Source organism: Rhea americana, unplaced genomic scaffold (genome assembly GCF_003343005.1).
Source record: "Rhea americana isolate MKP2758 unplaced genomic scaffold, rheAme1 scaffold_25, whole genome shotgun sequence".
NCBI lineage: Eukaryota > Metazoa > Chordata > Aves > Rheiformes > Rheidae > Rhea > Rhea americana.
The window spans coordinates 7,093,541-7,103,095 of NW_028186368.1; the positions used below are offsets into that span (position 1 = coordinate 7,093,541).

The window sequence follows — 9,555 nt, forward strand, 5'->3', positions numbered from 1 at the left end:
CCGTTAGCGGGCAACGGTCGGCGGCGGCGCGCGCGGCGCCGGAGTTGTGGCGCGGGCGCGGAGCCGCGGTGCGGGCGCGCTTCCTGCTCGGCTCCCCTGCGCGGGGCTGACCCCCGCTCCGCTCCTCTCGAAGTCTTCGCCTCTCTTTCTTAAGTCTTTTCTTCTCTCCTTTTTAAGTCTTTTGTCTTTTTTTTTAGTCTCGGCTAAACAGCGACCTTTCGCTTCGAGCGTTACCGCTCTTGGGCTACACAGAAATGCCTCACTGCCTTCTCCTCATCTGCGTGCTCAGCGTGATTTTTAGTTTTTTTTTCCGTRTAACTTCTTCCTTGTTCCTTTCTTAAAAAAACCTAACGCAGCGCAGACTACAAAATATTTAAGAAGGCCTCTTAGAAAGATCTGCTTGTTACTCAGTAAAAGCACCGTTTGCCGAGTAAGCGGAGGATGTGCATATGGATGCGGGTGGTAAGATGCACTTTTTAAATGGGCAGAGCTAAGTATAACTGGCAACTTATRTTCATGCTCGAGGAGATTGTTAAACAGAACTGTTTATCCTTACTGAAAAAAATGAAGGATTAAAATGAAGGATTAAACAGTGGCAAGTGAATTTTGTGTCATGCATTTTCTGTGGGACGCTTTATACGTTCTGATGTTAGAGCAAAGAAAAGCATTAGATTATAGAAGGGACAGTTTCTGGCAGATGAAATAAAGCATTTCTAGATATCTCTAACAAACTAAAGAGGTTTCAAAGAATATTCCTTAAGCATAATAGTCAAAGACTATTGGCTCTCAAATGTATTTTTACTGTAACTTGTTCTCAGTTTTCTGCTGTGAAACTTATTTGCCAACATTGCTGTAGCTAAGTTTCCAGGATAACAGAACAGATTCATTTATAACTTTTTAAATTATTATTCTACAGGAGCAGATTTGGTAGTGAGTAGTAATTAGAAGAACTGTAATTTCTGAATAACTCTCACTCAAAATGTTTACTGTTGAATGATCATGTATCAAAAACAGTTTGTTATGCCATTTTCCATGATTCGTTTATTAGATAGTGAGTGGCTTTACTGTCAGAGTGCATGTCAAATCTAGAGATCTTTTTTTTTTCTTTTTTTATTAACTGAGAAAATAAAAAGAAACATTAGTAGATCATATGCAAGGTCTCTCCACTTAGATGGAACAGGAAAAAGCCCAGATAAGCTCTACTCAGTCCTGATTTTCTTCTAATGTATTACAAGGTATGGATAATTGTTGTAAGGTGGTGCCTGATCAAGGCTGTGCTCACATACTTCATTACCAGTGCCACTCAAAACCTTCCTCCAAGGGTAGTAGCAGATGAAGCCTGGAGACACTAGGTCTGCTTCTCTACTAGTTAATTAAATGTACCTGAGACTGTTCCCTGGTGTTGAAGCCAGCTGGCCTGGATTAGCTCTTGTCAATGCTGTTAAACCGTCCTGCCCTCCAGAATAGGGTAGCTGAATACAGGCTACCAGTTGGGACTAGTTCGTAGGCTGTGTTGGTAGTAGTCTCATGGCCAAGAGCCGGATGTTGCTGGCCTGGGTTAGGAGTGTGCTGTGCCGATCTGAGTTTGCATAATTGAGCGAGCTGCGTGGCTCAGGAATAGTTCTGACATTGTCTGATTTACTAGAGGAGACACAGTCTGAAGGTAACACTGTAAGCAGTCCCTCGCAACCCTGTGCTCCGTCGTAGAGCTCTTACTTGCCTGCTCTGAGGATCTTGGATGTGATAAAATGCTGCTTTTCATAGTCAGCTGTGAAAAACTGTTAGGACTGCTGTTTTTCTCTGTATATACAAATAGGTCAGCAGGGAGTAGGTGAAGGTTTGGTGACTTTCCCACTGGCCCATCCATAAGGGAGGAGTAGGTGGATTGGGGCAAGTCTTGCACAACTTACTTCTGCTCATTTGGGAATGTACTTGCAGAGCAGTACATGTTCATAAGTAGTCCTAGTCGCTAGTGAGTTGCTGCTTAGTAAAGATCCAAAATGTGAACACGTCCATGGCCTCTGTTCTAAATCTGTATTACTAATTATTGTACTACTATGAGCAAATTGGGCAAGTACTTTTTTTTTTTTTTTTTTTTTTTTTTTAAATGCGCTGAAGAAGATCATTTACCTCTAGCGTGTCTGGGGAAATCATTATCCTGTTACAGTTATCAGATTAGATGTGTAAAATAAATAATTTTGGACCCTGGCCTTGCTAGCTGTGTCTTTTTTTCACTGAAATTATAAACAAAGCCTGTATACTTGATACCATTCTGTAAATATGTGCTTTCATTGTGTTTAATGTTTAATATGTTCACATTTTTGGAATATTTCACATCTCGTTTCAGTAATGAAACAGTGCATCTGTAGATGTTTTATGTTTTGCTTGCTTTTTGTATATTGATAGATCTAGATTATCTCACATAGTATTCTTAGAAATATATTTCAAAGCAATTCTAAAGAATTGTTTAATAGTAGTTCCAAGAATTGTTTAATAGTAATAAATGAGGAACTGAGACAGGAGAATATATAACTATTTATTCAAGGATCCCATTGGTAGGATTCAGAAGTACAATCTTAGGCTGAAAGTTGGTCTGTCAGGTCATGCTGCCTCTCACAGACATAAAAAATACTTTAATAGAGTAGTGTAGTTTTTCTCTGTATTTACTGGCAGCCGTTATTGTAGCCATTATTGTATTCGTAGTAGCGTAGCTGGAACTGAAGTAGGAAGATTGTTAGTTACCTCATTTTTGGTTGAGGATTATGCTTAAATGCTTAACTAGACTGTATCTATATGATAGGACTTGATAAATGCTTGGAAATACTTTTCTGAACAGGAAGTATGAGCTGAGGTCTCAGTGAAATTCTGTTTGACTGCATTTGAATGCAACCTCATAATATACAAATCTTAACGTTGAAACACTGCAGCCTGTACTTTAGGAAGAAGTTGAGCTATCCTTTATGGAAAAGCGCTGATTCAGTAAAGTATTTAAACTTGCACGTAGAAGAGTATGAGTTGTCCCACTGGCTTGAATGGCACTTAGAGAAATCTTTTTGCTCAGCTGTAACTTAATTTGCCTCAATCTAGATGTATATTATACACAATTTGTGTTTAAAAGAATACTGTTAAAACCACATAAGCACAGAAGTGTTTGGAAATGTAAACCTTTGAAGTAGTGGTGATGAAGCTATTGGGAGATATGCTTTGTATTGTCTAGGATATGTTTCTCTCTCTCTCTTTTTTTTTCCAGGCACTTAGCATCTCAGATTGGGCATCCAAAATTAGTTGATGGTTATAATTATTGCATCTGTTCCTAGATTTCCCCCTTGATTTTGAATTGTGTTGGAACAAGATCTTAAACAATTATTCATCTTAGTGAGCTAGCCTAGTTAGTGAGGCCTTTCTAAAGGAAGCTGGATTCTGTGTGGATAAATACTGTTTATTCAGGTTTAAAGACTACATTAGAGTGTTTAATTAAGGTTCCATAACTGGTACTTCTCTAGTCTTGAGAGCTTGACTTTCAGACACTTAATAGTGCTTTTTTAACATAGTTTTGGGGTGTGTAACTTTCCTTTTTTTAAAATTCTTAAAGCTAATGGAAATGAAGGCAGTATTTTATGTAAGGTATCTGTGATCACTTTGTATGTCCTCAGCAGAGTTAGAACCTCTGGATGTCAATTCAGGCTGTGACCGCCTGAGCTAGTAGCAGTAGGTCATGATCCATAAGTGGATTGACAGTGAAGGAGAACAGGATGCTTTATACTTGAATTATGAAGATGACCTATATTATCTCATAAGTTTTCTGTAATATATAGTTGACTTCAGCAGGAAGGTGAAACTTTGGTGTCTGGTTTCCATTCTGTTGTTTGCAGGGCAGTGCTGTCTGATGACTTCACAGTTCGTTTCCCCACTATGTTTTACCCCTACTTCTGTGGGGTTTTTTGTCTCACAAACTCTCTCTGATTTGTTCTCCCTCTCTGGCTCCTTATCTTCATCATGGTCATCTTGCCTTAGAGATGAGAGGTCTGCCATCTGGACACCTCCAGCCTGTCTGGATGCCCAGGTGCTGTTCGTATTTCTACCAGATCCTTTTCCTTGTTGATTTTATATATAAGGTCCATTTTCTAGTCATTTTAGCTGTCCAGTTAAAATATTTTTATCCTAATCTACTTTGCAGTACTCTGGTTGCACAGGGCAGGTCTGTCCATGTCACCTCGCTAGGCAGATTAGATTAAGAAAGAAAAAGAGGAACAGGATTTCAGATCCAGTGCTCAGATTTAACAGGCACTGAAGCAGGAAAGATTGCTGTTAAAGCATAAGCCCTATCTAGGCTGAGCCTGGAGCACAGAAATATAGAATAATTTAGGTGAGAAGGGACCTCAAGAGGTCATTTAGTACAACATTGTGCTCAGTGCAGAGCCATCTTCAAAGTTTGATCAGCTTGCTCAGGCTCATGTACACCTGAATTTTGAGTATCTCCAAGGATGGGGATTCTGCAACCTCTCTGAGCAACCTGTTCTAGAATTTGACCACTCTCACTATGAAATTTCTTCCTAACACCTAGCTGAAACTTCTCATATTGCAGTTTTTGTCTGTGGCTCCTCATCCTTTGCTGCATCTCCAAAAAGAATCTGGTTCTTATGTTCATTAAAAACAGAACAAAATGTTTTTGGATGCTTAAGAATACACTTTCTTTCAGATACATAGGAAACTTGCACCAAACATGTGAAAAAACAATCCTCTTCTAGCCAGTTGTGCAGTTCTTATTCCAAAGCATACTAGAGTCAGTTGAATTTTGTATATGGGCAAAATAAGAATCTTTTGCTAACCTTATTCTTTGAATCAGATGAGCTGTTTGAAGTTTCTTTYTCTCTCACATGGTGATGCATTATATTTTCTGTCAGGCACGTGCCTCATTGTGTGCTGTGAATGGAAGCTGGTAGTTTAGGAGGTGACTTCAACTCTCCAACCTCAGCTTCTAAAAGCTAGCTATCTTGTCCTGTGATTTTTTTTTTTTCAACTTCATTACATATATGGACCCCTGCATAGCAAATTTAAACTCACTGACAATAGACTTGCTTGCTGGCTGCCTTTCAAAGATCTATTAAAGTAATCTTTGGACTGTGGTAACACTGAGGTAGTTTCAGCTAGTCATTCGGGATCTTGTATATTCAATGGAGAAAAATAAGTTAGTCTGGAAAGCAGGTTATCCCACCTGTGGCCAAATGAACTGCTCAATGTCTGAGAAAGTTTTGATGGCTTGTTCAGCCTTTCTATGCTTCTTTTACACAAGGTTAATCCTAGTGAGAAGCTTTGCAGTCATTTATTTTCTTGTCATTATCCAATGTATTCAGTGGTCACATGTCATTGCAACCCATTCTGAGTGCTTAAGTATTAACTTTAATGTGTGTTTTTTCTATGGTGATGTTCATCCCTATAATGAACAGTTCTTCAGGAGCATTAGATTACCTTCATTACCTCACTGTCTTGTGGAAGCAATCTCCCCATTTTAAAAATAATAGTGTGATAGACACAGATTTACAGGAAAACATTTACCAACAAAAGGCGTTCAGTTTGGGTTGCCTTGAGCACAAGGGGAAAGCTTTTCAACAAAAGGGGAGAAAAACTGTGTATTTTTAATGCAAATCGCAAAGTAATAATCCTGTCTTTCAGAGGCTATCATAGTTAGAACTTCAAAACCTGATATTACTTGGAAATGATTTTATTGCTGCAGATTTCTGCATCAGTCGTGTAATTCACAAAATTATCCCTTTCAAAGGATTGTACAATGTTCGTTGTGTATGATGATAGAAAAGAAGGTATGCTATCTAAAAAAAAAAAAAACAGAGCCTTTTTTGTCAAAGACTTAAAGTAATTTGAAAACACGTGATGTTATATGTTGATTAAATTCTTATCTTTAGTAGATAATACTTATTCCAACAAACCTTTTATTACTTTATCATTTTGATTTGGAATCTTCTGTCAGTTATCACTTTTGAAGTTTTCTCTAGATACTTTTTATAGACTCTCACATGCTTTTTGATGAAGTGTTTAGAGATATGTGCATATAGTGTATTCATAATATTGTTTCCTACACCGCTTAGCATATGTGCATGCCTTAACATATACATAAATGCAAATAATTATTTTAAATTTTGCCTGAGTTTATAATGCTTCTCCTTACAACCAAGATCACTTTAGAAGCAAAGTGAAAATCCCCAAACCAAAATCCAAACTGCACAAGATCTAGCAAAACGTGCTGTGAAACATTGAMGGAATATGTATGTTATGTTTGCAGTTCTACTCTCTCAGAACCATGCATGTAGCATGCTGATACCTCAGACCTTTGTATGCTTGTATAGCATACTCTGGAAAAGTTTGTGTATACTGGAGAGGAGCTTCCTCTTTATTTTTGGAGCAAAATCAACTGAGTGTAGCAATGGGACCTCCCACCTCTTGCCTTACCTCTGATTTGAAGGATTCATGATTAGACCTAAGAAATTCATGTGATTCTTCTCACTATGGGATCTTCAGCATGTCTGCTCAGGCTCYGAGTGTGTCATTTGTGATAAGGAGCTGACATGTGAAAGAAATTTGGCAGTGTTTGGTACAGGCTCACAAAGGCATGTTCAAAGTATTATAACAGGGAGTGGTTATACTGTGCCTTACCGGTATCAAGGAATCTGTCTGCCATGAGAAATTTCCATTGCACTGATTGTGAGGCTAGGGATGGGACTGTGCATTTGCTGGCTGAAGTTAAGCGCCTTTTCSCTCCCCCTTCCATCTACTGTGATAAGTCAAGAAGGCAAGTTCAGACTGCATTCGTCTTTTCCGGAAATACCAAATCAGAGCACGCAATCTCAGGTAACTGTACTTACGCTGTTAGACTACTAGATTCAAATGAAATGAAATTACGTGAGTATTTTCAAGGCCACCACAAATGGTAGACTTGATAAAGCAGCTTCTGATGGCCTATCAGTGCAGTGGTATGCTCTGATAAGTATATTGATATATCCTCTGATTTATACTGACATTATCAGCAAGGTGGAAAATGTAATAGCCCCATATATTTGCTCCGATTTCCCTACAGTTTTCACCACCCATCCGTGTTCCTGGGTATACATCTGTTTGAATAAAGGACCATTTTTTTCCTTTCTAAATATCAATGAATGAATCACAAATTAAGCATTGGCTCAGGGAGGATCATTTGCTTAAGTGGTCGTCTGCAATTTCTCGCTTCTAAAATGATGAGAAAGGTGAGTGATCTCAGTTCTGCTCTGGTGTTTCATGGACTACTGACAAGTTGCAAAGCACAGTGAGGATGACAGCATCCTGACTCCAGGGCAGGGGGCCTGCTGAATCACTGCTGGTGTATGTAGTGTCAGCTGGTGAAAACTCAGTTTCTGAAGTTGTCTGAAACTACTGAATGGTGAAATGCTCCTATTCAGCCTTATGCCTTTGTTATATAGAAGCGTACTGAAATACTCTATTGTCTGAACTAGTTGCTCAAGACAATACAACTACAGATACGTTGAGATGTGGAGTTCATACACTGTATTGTTGAAAAGCAAAGATATAACTAAAAACAGGTATTTGAAATGGTTTAGATGAATTTGTTTTTCAGAAATGCCTATTTCTGTCTGACTGGTGACCATGCTTTGATGATTACCTCAGGGTTGAGTAGAAGTTAGGTAAGATCAGTCTGAGCCCTAGTATTGTCATAGGAAGGAAGTGTGGTGAAAGAAAAAAGCAAAGGCTAATACAGAAACAGAATTCCTTGAGAGTCTARGTTGGGGCTGCATATTGATCAGTGTTTACTGAAGTTGCCAGACATTGCCCAAAGGCCTGCCCAATTTACTCTTCARTCAGTCTGTGGACTGCAACAGGACTGAGTCCTAAGCACTGCAGTGAGCCTGTTTTCTGAGAACTTACGGTCACTCTGGAATTTTTAAACGTATAAGTAAACAAGTAAACAATGTTTGTGAATTTGACCCTTCGTTCTCTCAACTGGGAGAAAAGACATGAAGAACTGATACTGCTTCTGCCTGACAGCCTGATTCCTTCTTTCTYGGAACCAAGCAACACCAAAACATCTAGGAAATGTTGACTGTAGTCAACAGTCATATAGGATCACACATTTTTGAGGAAACTCTTCCAGCCAGTTAGATTCCTCATAAGAAGCGCCCATCTAAGTTGCCTCATCTGTAATGCTGCTGTCTTGTTTGAGAGGCATCAGGGTCTAGAGTATGTGCTACTGTATTAAGTACTTTTTGGGGGGAAGCTAGGCAATGAATAGCAGTGAGAAATGGCTTGTCCAGCATTGGATTCCTCACCTGAGGAGACTCCTGATTTATGGAAGGTCAGATCTCTTCAGTAGTTGTCAGTAGGTCAGGCACTATGGACTTGCATGCTACTTTGCAGTATATGCAGGTAAAGCTACACAACCTCATCACTGAAAATGTTCACTGCATTGGCAAAATCTTTTCATGAATAAGGAACCAGTTCACTGTTGATGTGTCTTTATGAGGTGGAGGCAGTGCAGTTTCCCTCTGTGTACATGACTGATTAACTTRCCTATTAGATTAGAATTGGATTTCCTTTGGATTGCTTGGAGCTGTCAAACTCTTGCAGAACAGTATATGTGTGAGGTGGATTCTGCTGTTTTAAGTTTCTTGGTAGAAGATGCCTGGATATTATTCACAATCTCATCTTTTCGTAGCCCAGCATTGCAGAATTGCTAGTTATGAAGCTRTGGTGCCCAGGTGTATACTGCAGTGTGTCTCCTTAGCGTTCCAAGCTTTTCATGCTTGCTCTCTAGTCTCCGAATTGAACAATTTTTAGACTGTGTCTTTGATCTCATATTGAAAGCTTTTGGAGTGCCTGTGTGTTACAAGTTACATGCTCTTACATGCTCTAGGTGACCCTGCTTGAGCAGGGATTGGACTAGGTGACCTCCAGAGGTTCCTTCCAACCTCAACCATTCTGTGATTCCGTGAAATTCCTTCATAAAGTTGTGGAAGGAATACTGTGATAGAATGTTGCATTGAGTCACTGATTGAGGTTGAGCTGCATCTGTACAAGATAAAAAATTTTTTGTGGGCTGGTCTGAGRCTGGAATGAACTGTCTAAGGAACATCACAAAGCTGAACAGCATTTTCTGATAGACTTTGACGTAGTGCTTTCTGATATAAATGCTACGAATGTATAACATACCAAAGCAAACTTACAGACAACAAAGGAAAACCCAACTAACTCTGCTCCCAAAAGAGTGTAGTTGAAATASGGCGCTCTGCTGAATATACTTTTCCCACAGCAAAGAGCATTAGAGGGTGGGTGACATTAGAGGGTGGGTTGCACTCCTGAGCACACTATGAAAGTGGTGAAAAATATACACTTACTATTCTGCATAGGCTCTTAAAAAGGTTTAAATGCCACTGTTGGGAACTAGATTTTTTTAATGCATATAAGTGATAGTTCTAGGTACAAAAACCTGAAGGGTAAGTATTTTAAGACAAATGGCTGTACTTTGTAGTATGGTTAACTTGTATAGTGGGT

At 39.2% G+C, this 9,555-nt stretch overlaps 1 protein-coding gene across 2 annotated transcripts in view; it reads left to right on the plus strand.

The window, feature by feature from the left end:
* Positions 1 to 42: 42 nt before the first annotated feature.
* The window catches only part of GPR63 (G protein-coupled receptor 63), a 26,793-nt gene continuing 17,280 nt past the window's right edge, over positions 43 to 9,555 (plus strand). For both annotated transcript variants that reach the window (XM_085306955.1, XM_085306956.1), the window contains exon 1: positions 43 to 462. The gene's annotated coding sequence lies outside the window, so the exon portion shown is untranslated. The remainder of the gene's footprint in view (positions 463 to 9,555) is intronic.